This window comes from Rhineura floridana, chromosome 5, assembly GCF_030035675.1.
Source record: "Rhineura floridana isolate rRhiFlo1 chromosome 5, rRhiFlo1.hap2, whole genome shotgun sequence".
NCBI lineage: Eukaryota > Metazoa > Chordata > Lepidosauria > Squamata > Rhineuridae > Rhineura > Rhineura floridana.
Window position 1 is genome coordinate 57,705,742 of NC_084484.1, and position 13,262 is coordinate 57,719,003.

The window sequence follows — 13,262 nt, forward strand, 5'->3', positions numbered from 1 at the left end:
TGCTTTTCTGCCTTTATGCATATTAAAATTTCTGGAGATACAGACGGCTGGCAATTCCACTTATTTCTCCAGAAAAGCAAGTACCGATGTGTCATGTCTAGGAAGGTAGAGCACCAGTCTCTATGGTTCCGGGTGGCCGAGACGCTCTAGCAAACCACTTGTACCCTTATGCCAATAATTCCTGTGTTATTTTTTTGCTCGTTTTGCGATATTTCGCAAAACCAACTGTATGCGTTTCTGCCTTTATGCATATTAAAGTTTCTGGAGATACACATGGCTGGCAATTCCACTTATTTCTCCAGAAACACAGGTAATGAGGAGTTTATTGTTTTTAAACACACACACAGAGCAAGCAGGTCTTTGCAGGAGTGGCGGGGCGGAGGGGAGGCGCAGATAACGGGTGGAGATATGCAGCGCACAGTGTGCGCGCGTGGGGGAAGTCTCCTTTCCGCCCGGGTACATATTTAGCATTGCTGTGACTGGGCAATTCCCCCACGACTTTCCATACTCCATAAAGCTAGGCTGAGAAAAGAGAAAGCTTCCTAAGTAATGTGGTTGTTCCCACAAATGTACATTGGTACACATGTAGCTGCGCTGTTGAGTGGCAGAAAGGGATGTTCCCCTGAGTCTGGTTAAAGAGAAACAAGTCTGTCCTTCCCACTGTGAGGGGACTGGCTGCAAGGATACAATGGGGAAAAGGTTAATATTGGGGGAAAACTCCATTGAAGACAATGATTGAGTTGCTTTGTATGTATTATATACCACGGGTGTGGGGAACCTTTGGCCCTCCAGGTGTTGCTGAACTACAACCCCATCAGGCCCAGCAACCATGGCCAATAGTCAGCAGTGATGGGAGTTGTAGTTAAGCAACATCTGGAGGGCAGAAGTTTCCCCACACCTGATGTAACATATGTATAACCCACCTTTCTTCAATGAACCCAACATGGGGTAGTGATACTGCCTCTGAATACCAGATGCTGGAGAGTACAAGTGGGGAGAGTGTGATTGTGCTCATGTCCTGCTCCTCATGGACATTTGACTGGCCACTGTGAGAACAGGAAGCTGGAATAGATCCAGCAGGGCTCTTCGTATGTTAAATAATATGTGTAGGCTGCTGAGGAGTCTATCTGTCTAGTTTTCCAGAAAGACAGAATTGAAAGACAAGTAAAGGGTTAAGGTGTGCAGCAGCTCAAGGACAGCTCACAGCAGAGGCTGCAGCTGGCACAGAGCAAACCCAGTCTATAAAGCCTTGAAAAAGAAACTACAAGGTGTGGGGGGGTGTTAGGAGAGAAAAGGAAAGTATTCGTATCTATATTGTAACCGTTCCTGTACGAAATCCTGTCAGTAAAAGACTCTTAACAATTAATGGCCTGTATGTGGGAATCCTTTCAACTTGCTCTATCCTGCTGGGCACACGCAATCGATACACCGCTGCCAACAATATGACCATAGGAAACTCCCTTATATCAAGTCAGACCGTGGTCTAATCTAGGTCAGTATTATCAACACTGATCTCCAGGACTTCAGGCAGGAGTCTTTGAGCCCTACCTAGAGATGCTGGGAGTTGCTGCTCTGAAGTCCTGCTGGGAGGAAGGGCGGGATATAAATCAAAGAATAAATAAATAAATAATTTAAAGACCCTGGGACCGTTTGTATGCAAAGCATGTAGCTTACCACTTAGCAATGGCCCTTCTGCTTAAAATGATTTAATGTAACTCATTTAAGTAAGAAGCAATTGAGCCTCCCTGTAACACAGTGGTTCTCAAACGGTGCGCCACGGCACGGTGCGCCGCAAGAGGTGACTAGGTGTGCCGCGAATATTATGAAAGTATATTTTCCAAATGAGAAGAAACCCATTTGTATTTAAGTTATTTTTATTCATAGTTTAAAATATATTAATATATTTTTAATTTTGTACATGAAGAGCGCCAGAAACTTTTTATATGTTTTACAGTGCGCCGTGAACCAAAAAAGTTTGAGAACCACTGCTGTAACAGAACGGGGTCTGTAGGAGGATGAGGGAGCTCTGAGACTCTTGGAGAAGGGCACGATTGCCTTGATGTTTATAGATCAGTAGTAGTTGTGTTTGCTGTTTGTTTTTCACAGGAATGGTTTATCAGTCCAAGTCAATTTCAAAGATGTGGTCTGCTTGATTGCCTCTTGCTTTCTTGTAATTGCTTTGTTTCTAGTGCTCTTGTATGTAGAGTACAATGTACCCACTGAAGTAAAGGATGCAAAATTATGGCAGAAATACACAGGAGTTCCAAATAACATGATCAATTTTAAGTCATGTCAACTATCTTGTTTTCAGAAAGATACATTCTATCAAGAGTCTCCTGCTGGGAGGAAGGGCAGGATAGAAATCAAATAATAAAATAAATAAATAAGAGCTGCTTCATGTTAGGGATTCAGAATTCACATACTAACCCCATTGGTCACAGTGGGAATAACTTCCTACTCTAGTAGATATCCGTAGGAATGCGCAACACAGAATTTAAAGTGCACAAATTATAACATTGTAAGTCGCTACTGCTGTCTATTCTCTTGTGGCTGGGAGCCATGACTGGCCACACCATCCTAGCCATGTACAATGCACATGCACACAAACAGACATGATGAGAGAAAGCAAAATGTTTCAGCCAAGATCCAAATCACTTGTGTGGCTTGTGGCTTTAAAAACAGACAGTGGCAGCTTTTAGGGAAGGATATTTCCTAATATGCATTTAATTGTATCCAGAAGGAATCACAGTATGAAAATGCTTGATGATATGCCAGCAATTATTGGCAAATGATTTCTGAATAATTTCAGTGTTTTTTCTTGGCTACTCCTAACAAGAAAAACATGCAAATTGTGAGAACATATTCTCTAAGGGTGCATATTTACTGTCTTTCCTCACAGATTACAAAAGATCTGTGACCTCATCCTTCTTATGCCAGTTCTCTCTCTCTCTCTCTCTCTCTCTCTCTCTCTCACACACACACACACACACACACACACACAGAGAGAGAGAGAGAGAGAGAGAGAGAGTTATCGTTCTGTGCAATTCAACAGGCTTAACATTGAGTTTAACTAATATTAATATCATTACAACTTTGACTACAGCTAGAACTCAGAAAGGAAGGCACAGCTAAGTAAAAGGATAAATTGGACTTTTTGAAGACTGAGCTTCCAATCCTGCAACTCAGAATCCAGACTGTTTTATCTAGGCATGTGCAACATCTGGATTCTTTATATCATCTGGCTATCATTGCAGCCCTATTAAGATGTTTGCCTAGGTGTATGTGGGCTAAAAGACCAGGAGAGGGGATGAATACGCAAGTCTTAATTTATTTATTTATCAGATTTATATCCCGCCCGTCCTCCCAGTAGGAGCCTACATAGAATCCTCCTGCCTTATCTGGGTTCTGATTGAGGGAAGGGCTCCAAGTGCATTTATTAAAATGCATGAAGACCCTCCTCCCCTTCAGATATTAGGGAATATTTCATGTGGAGCCAGCAAGCAGGGGAACACTGGAGGCAGGGCTTATGTGCATGTTCCTTTCTCTTTAAGCCCACACACATTTGTCCCAAATGTCCAAAGAGGGTTTTTGTTGAAGGGAATTGTAGAATAAGAATGGAAGGAGGCTGTAAGGATTTTTATTCTGACCTCCTGGGGCTCTGGGCTCCTTCTCTGAGGAAAGACAGGATTTTAATTGATTAATCAATTAATCAAATAAATAAATAAATAATACACAACCACTTTCTGCTGACTCCCACCTGCTCCCAAACAATAGCATGAACTGATATTATTATTCTTGTTTGGGAAACCCAGGAATAACATATCCTTGAAGGCTCTTCAGGCACGGGACTAATGAAGGGAGAGATCAGGATCATATATGGTGTGTATCAGCCGGCCGCCACGTATTTGAGATGTCTTCTTCACCAGAGCTGGGGTAGAGCTCTCAACATGCAGCGTGTACCTTCAAGGATTGCAAAGGTAATGGAGATGCTTGAACTGTCATAGAACTAGGGATGAGTAGGGATCAGCAAGGAGTCCTACATCTAGAATGAATCCAATATCTAGGTGTCTAGATCCATCCCACTGCACGTTTTATTGGTTTTTCAAATACTTTATTGCTGCTGTTATTTACAGATTTTTAAAATCCTCCTCTTTCTCCAAGGAACGCAGGTTAGCTTATATGGCCCTTCTCTTTTCTCTTTACAACAATCCTGTAAAGTCAGTTAGGCTAAAATATAGTAACTGGCGCAAGGTCACCAAATGAGATTTGAGACTGAGCAGGGATGTGGTTTTGTTCTACTTTCATATTTCAATTAAGAAATAAGTAGTATTTTGAGAGGCTGTTGCACTATATTCTCAAATTAACACAGAAATTAGGTGAATGAATATTGTTGGCATATTCATATGTCACATATGAACATGAGACCCTCAGTTGTAACTATTGCTACAATTTCTCTATTGGTTTATTATTTATACAAGTTGATGTGTGCCGAATTTGTGCCCAATATATTATGTATTCAATTATCAAAACTCCTGTTGGTTCAAACTACACAAAACTGAGAAATGATAAGCTAAGACTGATGCCTGAACAGATACGTCCCAAGATCAGTACTTATTTTGTGCAATATCACAACTTGTGCTTATAAGTTGCCCTCCACACACCCACAGTATTTCTTGGTCCAAATCCAGATTGAGGAGGGGGAAAATGAAGTACCTTGGACCAGCACAGATGTCCCATGCTGTGCTCTTCTGGAGGCACATTCCTGTTTGTTGCTTATATGATGGGAGATACCATGGGATCCCACATGAAGAGCAGAGATGTGTATATGGATGCAGCCAGACTGAGGACATCATACATTACTTGCAGTTCTGTCCACTTTTTGAGGACCCCAGAGGGAAGTTCCTGTCTCCCATTATGCAGCGATTTTCAGATTGATCTCCACGGAATGTTGTACTTTTTTATTAGAGGACAAAAATGTGTATATCACATATAAAGTGGCTGAGTTTGCTCCAGCAGCGAAGAGTTAGGGATCTTGTTACTAGAAAAATTTAGAACTTTTAATATGATTGTTTCAACAGTTATAATGATGATATTAAGTGGGATATTTTATGCTCCTGACCTGTTTTAAATCTTATATTTCTTTCTTTTAGTATTTTAGTATTTTAAATGAGTTTAATAATATTTTGTCTTAATGTATTTTAAGATCTGTTTTTATGATATTTTAAAGTGTTTTTAGCGCTTTGTTTGCCGCTCTGGGCTCCTGCTGGGAGGAAGGGCGGGATACAAATTAAATAATAAATAAAGATTGTAAAGGTCTGTGGCCAATATACAATAAACATTTGATTCATACTGCTGCTAACAACTTGGGATGTGGAGCATGTAGCTGTGTCTCCTAGCACCATTGCAACTGATCATGGGCTCCTGTTGGGAGGAAAGGAGGGATATAAATCAAATAATAAATAAATAAATAAATATATCAAAGCAATATGTGAAAATAATTCAACTGTTCCACAAGTGTTATATATATACCTGATAACTGAAGATACCACTCCATGCACCTGCTGAAGTGGACTATATTCCACAGAAGCATCTGCCATAATAAATATATTAGTACTAGTACTTTAACCTCCCTCGGCCTTCCTTTTTTCAACTCACCCTTGCACACAGACCACCCCCATTTCCATGCTTTCTCCCTTCTCTCCTATTCTGCGACCTCCTTTCCACTCCCATGATAATATATGTTACTGTATCTTTAGGATGAATACACTCTTAAGAGCAAGCATGTCATTTAGCTCAGTGGTTCCCAACCTTTATGAGTACACAACCCCCTTTATAAGCTCAAAACATTTTGTGACATCCCCACACACACTAATTGTAATTTTATCCCCTGTTAATTGAAAAAATGGTGCATGGCAAAATCACATCTCCAAATATTTCTTTCCATACAAAGCTCCCTGCAAATAGGGAGGTGTTGCTTTCTTTTCTCAATGCAAAGGTCCAGTCAAATTGGTAATCCCCCCCCCAGTCTGAAGATGTATAGTCCTGTCTCCCAACACCAGTGGGTTACAGTATTGGACTAAGAACCAGGCTGAAATCCCCACCCAGCCATGAATCCCACAGTGTAATCTTGGGCCAGACACAGTCTCTCAGCCTGACCTATTTTACAGGGTTGGTGTAAAGATAAAATGGAAAGGGGGGAACCATGTGCACCACCTTGAACAACTCAGAGGAAATATATAAATAAATACATTTTCAGCTGCAGTATGTGGACCCCAGCCTTAGTCAACCTGCTGAGCTTTTTAATAAGAATAAGAATGGAAGGAAGGAAGGAAGGAATAAGAAAGAAAGAAAGAAAGAAAGAAAGAAAGAAAAAGAAAGAAAGAAAGAAAGAAAGAAAGAAAGAAAGAAAGAAAGAAAGAAAGAAAGAAAGAAAGAAAGAAAGAAAGAAAGAAAGAAAGAACAATGCGGTAGTGGTAGGGATGCTAGATTATAAAGACAAAAGGGTGGATAGATTGAGGAGGGCGGTTAGTGCTTTTAGGCCTTGGGATGATCATCAGAATGGATGACTTGGTCAGCGTGCATTTGGAGAATGAGAGTGGAGCAGAAGACAGATCAGTGCACGCACACACACAACACACCTGTCCCTCCTGCAAACATTTGCAGGCGTGCATGCATTTGGGCACGTGGGAGGGGGGAAGCTGTCAGCTGCCACAGCATCTTGGAGAGAGAGACTTGGAAGGTGGAGTATAGGTGGAAGAAAGGGGGGGATGCTGATATACACACAGCCTCAGAGATGGGGGGTGAGCAAGCCCTGAGCTTCCTCGCTACTCCTTGGCTCCCTCTGGTCCAAAGGAGAGATCCAGGTGGCCTTACAAATAAGCATAATTTTTAAAAGGAGATGGCAGTGATTTAGGAGCCAAGAAAGGCAGGCAGGTAGGCTGCCAGGAAGGAAGGGGGAGAGCATTCTTTCCTTGCAGCCTTGCTTCTTTTTGCTTCTCCTCTCATTCTGAGTAAGGGTGTTGTCAGCAGCGGCAGTGCAAGGAGACAGGAGTCGGGGATAGTAATCCCCTCTTCTCCCTGGTAGCTCCACTCTCAGCCTCCTTTGGCTTCTGCCACCTATTTTATAGGCAGATGCCTGCCCTTCGTGCTCCTGAAAGAAACTCTGGCACTTCAGCAAAGGTTCTCCCCTCTCATTTGGAGCAAGGGGAAGGTGCCGTCTGCAGCGGCAGTGGGGAACAGACAGTGTCTAGGGAGTGAAGACTTTTTTTAAAAAATTAATACTTTTTTTTTTTTTACTGTTTGTGGCCCCCTCTGGATTACTTTGTGGCACCCCTGGGGATCACTGATTTAGCTGGTTCTGTTAGAGAAGGTTAAATTCAATTGATCAGTACTGAGCATGAATGGGTGTTCACTTGTTGATAAAATACCTGTTGTAAATTACTATACTGACTCTGGAACTTCATGCTGAAGACAACACATGGCACTGGGAATGAAAGACACTATTTGAATGCAGCTGTGTGAAGAGGGAGATGGTTTGAGTACAGCAAGAAAAGAAGAAGGAATACTGAAAGGGGGAAAGTGGCAGTTTTAAAGAATGGCTGACATTTGAGTAGAGTGAGCAGGGGTTGAGTACCGGAAGAAGGGAGTTGGAAAACACTGTTGTGTTAGCTTCCATGTTTACCCATCTCTGCTATTGCTCCTTGTTAAAGCTTTTTTTAAAACAACCTCAGTGTTTCCCCCATCACAATCTATTCACTTCTCTCTCATTCTTTTCAAGCACAACTTTCTCCCTCCAATGCCATGACCACTGCTGTTGTGCAACCTTCCTTCTCTTTTTCTTTCCTACCCCACCCTGACTTCATTCAAATCCAGGATTGTGATGAGGCACTACAAATCCTCCAAACGGGGCTGTGCTGTGGCTTACGTTTTATTATATGTAAGGTTCAAGATGCCACAAGGCTCTTTGTTGTTTTTCATGTACACCAAGTTTCAAATAATGCACTTCTAAACTTGCTGTACCTTGTCAGATTGGTTTGAAAGTTGTGGAATGAAGATCACTGGAGATGTTGGTATCTTTTGATATATTATTTTATTGAGAGTGTGAGAGACAGAGAGGGATGCTTAGCATAAGAGGGAAAGGCTCATGGTATTAACACTCCAACAGATTCTGCTCCCCAATAGGTTTTTAGGGAAGTTCCCAAACCCATAGTTCTGAATTCAGCACAGAGAGCAAGGAAAGATTTTGCGTGTCCCAGATGCAGCTCAAAACAAGACTGGCCTCAGGTCTATCATGCTCTTTTACAGTTCCCAGTAACTTCACCTCCAGCTAGGAGGTAGGAACCTGCCTTCTGGAAGCATCTGGAAGCTAATGGTTTCTAATAGTTTAGTCATGCAAAGAGATACTTAGCTGACTTGACTAAAGCCATTAAGTTAACAAGGAGACTGGTTTGACCACTTTAGCAGTAAGAACATAAGGAGAGCCTGCTGGATTAGGCAAGTGGCCCATCTAGACCAGGATCCTGCTCTCACAGTGGCCAACCAGATGCCCATGGGTAGCTTACAAACAGGACCTGAGCACGAAAGCACTCTCCCCCTTCTGGTTTCCAGCAACTGGTATTCGGAAACATATTGCCTCCAACTGGGGAGGCAGAGCATAGGCATTGTGGCTAATAGCCTTTGATAGCTTTATCCTTCATGAATCCTCTCTTAAGGCCGCCCAAGTTCATGGCCATCACTGCCTCTTCTGGGAGAGAGTTCCATAGCTTAACTATGCACTATGTGAAGAAGTACTTTCTTTTATCTGTCCTGAATCTTCCAGCATTCAGTTTCATTGGATGTCCATGGGTTTTAGTGCAATGAGACACTCTTGCTCTCTTCCTCTACTGAATCCCATCGTACAGATATAAAACCACAGGCTTGAGGGGGACCCAAATATGACATCCATCCTTCCCCCATGAAACTACAAGACTATATTATGGCTAATGTTAGTTGGACTGATGACTGAGTCTCGACACACACTTTTTCTCAAAGTAAAAACAACAAGCACCTGGCTTTTCAATCCTACCAAGTCAGGTAGTATTACATTCCCAGGCGATAGCAGCTTTATCACTGACTGGGCCACAGAATAACATGAGAACGTGTCTGTGACATATTCTTAGTGTAACTAGATGCACATTATTTTAAAAATAATCCTTCTTGGTTTGTATCCAATGCTGCACATGGAGGGAGGGGGGTTCCACTCACAAAATGGGACTTCCCCTTCCTCTCCTATCCCCAGATGCCCCCAACCCTCTGGAGCAGATTTTGAGGGTGTGCAAGGAACTGCAAAGGAGAGGAGGTGGGATTTCCAGTGCACAAGCAGGGGGGAACAGCAGTGCTGGATACAGCTCACTGGCTTGAGGATGTTCAGATAAAGATTTTATAAATCTAGGATGACATGAGCTGCCCAAACCCTCTCCCTCTTCTCACCAAGCCAGTTTCAGCGGTCTAAATGAAATGTCACATTGTGAAGAAACCATATGGTGTGGATGACTCACATCATCAACACATCTGTATATCATCAGTGCGACATGGAACCCAACATAAGAAACCCAACATAGGAACATAGGAAGCTGCCTGACACTGAGTCAGTTCATTGGTCAGTATAACTCAGTATTGTCTGCACTGACTGGCAACAGCTTTCCACTCCTGTCCTGTCTGGAGATACTGGGGATTACACCTGGGGCCTGGATGCAAAGCAGATACTCTATGATCCTTCACCTTTTTAGACACTCTTTGATAGTTTCAGACTTTTTAGAATACTTATTGAGTGCATATCCTGAACATACATGGGACCCCCAATGGCCTTCCACCCAGATCAGGCCCACATTTCCACAGCTCCATTAAAGCTACAGCATTCGGTTGTTCCCAGACTATTCCCTGGGCCAACCAGTTTGAAACACTGGCCTTCACTGTACATAAGCATTTCAATCAGTTTGTGCTCTTGTTCAGAGCAGGAGTGTGGCCAAAAACCACAACAGACTTTTATGTATCACGGAAACCACTTTAAGCAGCAAAACAAATAAATGAAGACTGATAAGGTGAACACTGCCTGAAAGGAAATGCCATGAGCAGAAGGCAATCTTCCTTTTACTGTCTTAACATATGTATAAAGGCAGATACGCTGCAACAACAATCAAGTTGTTTAAATTATGTTACATAACAGACTCCAGTTGCTATGTTGAGTATCCTCCAAGGCAAAGGGAAACTCTGTTCCCACAGATAAACCCAACACTTGGAAAGCTCATGAACAGCCTAAGGAAAATTGGATTGGTCCTTTATTCATCTGAAGAATAGAATCTGAAGAATAAAAAAAAATCAGAAAAGAATAAGGACCTAGTCAATTAAAGAATAAAATAAATGAAAACTTATATGTGGATTTAGATAAAATGTTACACACATACCTTAAGCCTCTAGGGACAAACCAACTTAATAATTCCCTTATGGCTGCAGAAAGGAATGGTTGGTTTCAGCATAAACCCCATTAGTAAGTGATCAAGTTAACCTCCTCCCAAACCACCAAACTCCTAATCAGTTGAAAATGTCAGCATATATCATTTTTTGTATGCTATTTGTGAAATGTAAGATGTATGTGGAATATATGCCTGGTTATGTTATGGTTATGATTAGCCTAGGTAGTCAACAAAAAAAGTAATTTAATCTTATTGTTAAATCCTTAATGAGATTTAGCAATAGCAAATAACAATTCTCAACTATGGTTATTCATTCATCTTCTAAGTTATAAAGGAAAAATACAATTAACCTGGAGTATTTTTTTTCCCTCCTCCATTCCAAAACATGCTAAAAAGGTAGAATGTGTCTGAGTGGAAAGTAATTTAAGGGTGGGCATCTCCAGCTGAAGTGAAAGGTAACACTTCCATTAATTATAATGGGGTTGAGATGCTCATTATGAATTATAATGTCTTTTTGTGTCAAGATAAAATAAACCCTGTGTTCATGACACAAAGCTCTGTGAACTTCTGAGTGGTCCTGCTATGTACGCAGATGATAATCCAAAATGACACTTTTTTAACCAATCAAGTCCCTGTTCTCTTATTCAAGGTGTCATTGCCTGTTTTGTGGCCAAAACAGTGAGAAAAACAGTTGTTCCCATGGTTCAAGCTTCTTCATTTTGTAAGGATGTTGGCAATAATTGGAAAAGAAGAAAGCATTTAAAAGCAACAGGTGACCAATGACCATGCAAAATGTGGATTAAAACATTAATTGAGAAGATGGTATATTTTTTCCCAACAAAGTAAGTACTGAACTTTTCAGTAATAATAATAATAATAATAAACTGACACTCTTTTAGATTACCATGAACACAATTGATCTGGATATAGGAAAGCATCAATGGTAGTTGATAGCAATGGTAGTTAGAAGAGAGCTTCAATGACAATTCACATGTATGGATTTCTATCCATATAAACACTGAGTCTGTGGTACACAATGAGAACACAAGTTGTTTGGCACTAGTATACCACTTTTCCCAATTCATAGCTGATAACGCGGACATACTTTGCAAGTAGGGGTGGGGGTGGGGGATTCAATTAAGTTTACATTTAAAGCTGAATGTATCAAATATGCACTTTCCAAAACAACATGAGAATCGAAACACAGCCATGCTTCAGAACAGGCACATCTGAATTTTGCAATGCAGTTTTCTAACCGATGTTTACGAAAATGCATGCATTAGGGGGAAGTATGCATAAAATGAATATATTTGTGAAAATAACATACAAAAATGCATGATATTGGAAGAAATTGCTTGCAAAAAGGTGCACCTTAGTAAAACTTGCATACAAAAATGTGTTTATTAGGAGAAATTCATACTAAAATGCTGAAAATTTTGATGAGGATTGTTTTTTAAAAATTGCAAATTGCTGTAGAAATGTGGGAAACTGAATTTATTATTGTGAAAATGAATAACTTGGAGAACCAAAACTGACAGATCCTTCCATCCCTAGTTGCAAATTGCGACTATTGAAGGGCATGTGGCAGTTTGTTGAATGTAATGCTATATTAATCTTTCTTTTGCATCATGCCTGAGGGATCTCGGCGCTGGTTCATGTCTGCAGTAGCTCATGGCCCCCCCTCCCTCAGTGAGGATATCTCACCCTCACCCCCATTATCACCAGCTGCTACTGTTTCTCCTCTCTTTACCAATGAGCAAGCAGGCAGTGACATCTTCCGCTCCTCCTTCTCACCACCACCAATGTCTGGCCAGAATGAGAGGCAGGTTAGCAAGCAGGTTGCAATGGTGAGGAAGAGAAGATCCATGGGGGCTCTTGTTATTGTGTACTCTGCTAGGGTGTGAGCCCTCAGTAGATGCCCAACTATACCAGTCATGCTGGCACTGCCACTGGATACATAATTCTGGTGAGTTTGTATGGAAGAGATTTGGAATTGGAAGACTTAAATATGTTGTAATATGAACATTATAGCATATATCTCTGTGGCAAGGATTAACCTCTAAGAGTGAACACAGCACACTTCCTCTTATGTTTGCGGTGTGTCATATCTAAAAGACTAGGAGGTTCTGAGATTTATTCCACAGTGTAGGTACAGGGAAAAAAGGAGACAACCACAACCAGGGCAAAAACTAATTTGAATCCTACATACCCTAAACTTACAAAATTAGATTAGAAAAATCATGCAACATGAAATGTAATGGTGTATTACTGCACATATTCATAATATAACTTCTATGTTAGGCCTATAAATTATAGTGATTATTGGCTGATGATTATACATTAGGTCCACTGATAAATTTCTATGGCTGTGTTATTAATTTTGTTAGTTTTCTTGGCTAGTTTCAGATGTGACTTTTATTATTGTAAGCTCCCTTAAGAGGCTCAATGTCAGAGTAGGACTTTTTAAATAAGATTTTGTTGTGCCTATTTCTGAACATTAAAAATCATATGTTAAATTGCTTTATTTTAAAAAGCCTGTAAAATCTTATGAAAATGTGAAAGGTTGACTTCATTACAAAACCTACAGCATGCTTAGCATTTTTCATTAAAATTATATAAAGATACTGAAAATTCTTTTTTACACACATGCATTTTGGATACAATACATACTAGATTATGGTAGGGACACATGGACTTCTGTTTTGTGAGAATTCAGTGTAAACCCCCCTCCTTTTTTAATAATATCCTCTGTGTCAATCTTCACCAGCCTGGTGACCTCTAGATGTTTTGGAGTACAATTCCCATTGGCTT

At 40.8% G+C, this 13,262-nt stretch overlaps 1 protein-coding gene across 5 annotated transcripts in view; it reads right to left on the reverse strand.

Annotated features, from left to right (window-relative positions):
- Positions 1-13,262, reverse strand: part of IL1R1 (interleukin 1 receptor type 1) — an 81,895-nt gene that overhangs the window by 68,067 nt on the left and 566 nt on the right. The window lies entirely within an intron of this gene.